This window comes from Zalophus californianus, chromosome 6 (assembly GCF_009762305.2).
Source record: "Zalophus californianus isolate mZalCal1 chromosome 6, mZalCal1.pri.v2, whole genome shotgun sequence".
Classification (NCBI taxonomy): Eukaryota; Metazoa; Chordata; class Mammalia; order Carnivora; family Otariidae; genus Zalophus; species Zalophus californianus.
The window spans coordinates 99,479,453-99,481,652 of NC_045600.1; positions in this window are offsets into that span (position 1 = coordinate 99,479,453).

The following is a 2,200-nucleotide window of genomic DNA, read 5'->3' on the forward strand; positions in this document are numbered from 1 at the left end:
ATAAGGGCTGGGATCAACCTGTACTCAGAATGACCCATAGTGAAAAGTGTGCAACAAGCAAACTTAATACATAGAATAATATAATAGTGGATTCTAAAACTGGAAATTGTGGCATGTTCTCCTTGAAGACTAGTTTGGTTATGCATTTATCAAGAATAAAATATACCAGGAGACCCAGGCACCTAGACTTTATAGGAAGGACCATATTTGGACTGAAGTTGTGACATTAAATTTTAAAAGTAAGCACAAGTCAAGAGCAGAGGACAAAGAGTCAGCCAGACCAAAGTCAGCACCTTCAACAAAGGGTCAGGGAAGAAAAAATAATTTTCCTTCTACCCTTGTAAGTTCTTAGCTTGAGACCCCTGTAACATAAGGCAGATTAAGAAGAAAAAAATATTTATTAACATGTACACCTCATGTACACGTGGGAGATAGGGAAAGATGCATTAACTCTCACTTTGCTTAGAACTCTGGCTTAAATACCATTTCAGATAAAGATGAAAGAAGAGTGTGGGGGAGATCAGGTCAGGGGAAGTAACCAGGAAACGTATAGTAAACAAAAGTAAGGTTTGTTATGCATATTAAAATCTTTAAGTTGGTGTCTTCTCCACTGACAAGATTCTCATGATTTAGTCATTCTCTTTTTGAAATAAAGGAAGATTTCCTTTATAAATTTAAATTTCCATTACAAAAGGGTAATTTCTATTCTGTTTTCAGAACTCCTGGGTTTGCTGTTTCTCAAAATAATCAGCTCAAAATAATACAAAGAAGCATATTTTGGGGTGGCATATTCTATTACCCTTCAGGCAACTCAGGCAAAGGCTGACACGACGTCACCTTTAAAGAAGGCTGCTGCTGCTGCTTTTTTTTAAGTAAGCTCTAGGCCCACTGTAGGGCTTGAGCTCTTGACCCCAAGATCAAGAGTCTCACACTCTACTGACTGAGCCAGCCAGAGGCCTCTAATGAAGGCCTCTTCATTCTTTGGAGGACTTTTCTTTGGACTGCCAACATTGCTAAATAAGTCACTATAAATAAAAGGTGATAAGGTAAATGAAATATAGTAGCCCCTGAATCCTGGCGTTTCACTGAATGTCCCAGTCCTTGGAACAGGGAGCTCACTGGTTCCTACTAATTATTAGAACAACCATACTCTACATTTATTAGGCTATTACTATGTATCAGACATTGCAGTGTTTATCTTCTTAATCTTCATAACAGTTTTAGGAGACTGATACTGTCAGTTAAAGAAACAGAAACTTGAAAGATTATGCAACTTGCAAGAGGTCACTGCTACTGGCAGTGTTGAACTTTTAAACTAAACCTGTCTACTCCAAAGCCTGTTCTCTTATTTCAAAATTATGGAAGGAGTCACACATTTGCATGCCATTCTTGACTCCTTTAATGTGGAGAGTAGTTATCAGTCCTCCTAGACTTAAGTATTTGTTTAAGACTACCCTTGACAGAATCCAAATCTCAGCATAGGGAAGCTACAGGAAATCCTTTAAAGTCACATTCTGGGACTAAGCATTTGAAAACTTGCCTCATCAGTGTTTTGTTTTTTTTCCATTGGGGTGGAACTGGGGTACTAGATCATCCATTAAAAGGTCAAAGGTATGGTCTGAAATTTTCTGAAGCTTCTCTTTCTGTGCTTTTGATTTACCAAAAGAATAGTTTCAGTCAAATTGAAAAACTGCAGCTTTCTAGAGGTGGTTTATTCTACGGACAGGATTTGGAGGCCAAATTAAAATGTGCCTTGTTTGTATTTAATCACTGCCTTTTAGATTTAGGCCCCTTTATAAAGATTTCATTCCACAAAATTCAGTAAGCTTTTGCATACCTAACATATTCTAATGACCTCCTTCCTTTTTAAGCCACTTATTATACTTCTGAAGTTTTTCATCTACATTTCAGGTATCCAATCAGAAATTTAAATCTGGGATCAATAAGATTTCTCTTCTAGATGTGTCATGGTTTTATTCTTACAGTTAGGTCTGTAATCCATTTCAAGTTAAACTTTCTTTTTTTTACTGAATACATTTGATGCGTCACATTGTGTAAGTTTACAGTGCGCAGCATGTTGATACATTTATAGGACTGCCGATGTAGTGCTATTTATCACATCACATAATTATAGTATAATAGTATTATCTATAGCCATAGTGTGTATTAGATCTATAAGGCTTATTTTCTACTTGTTAAA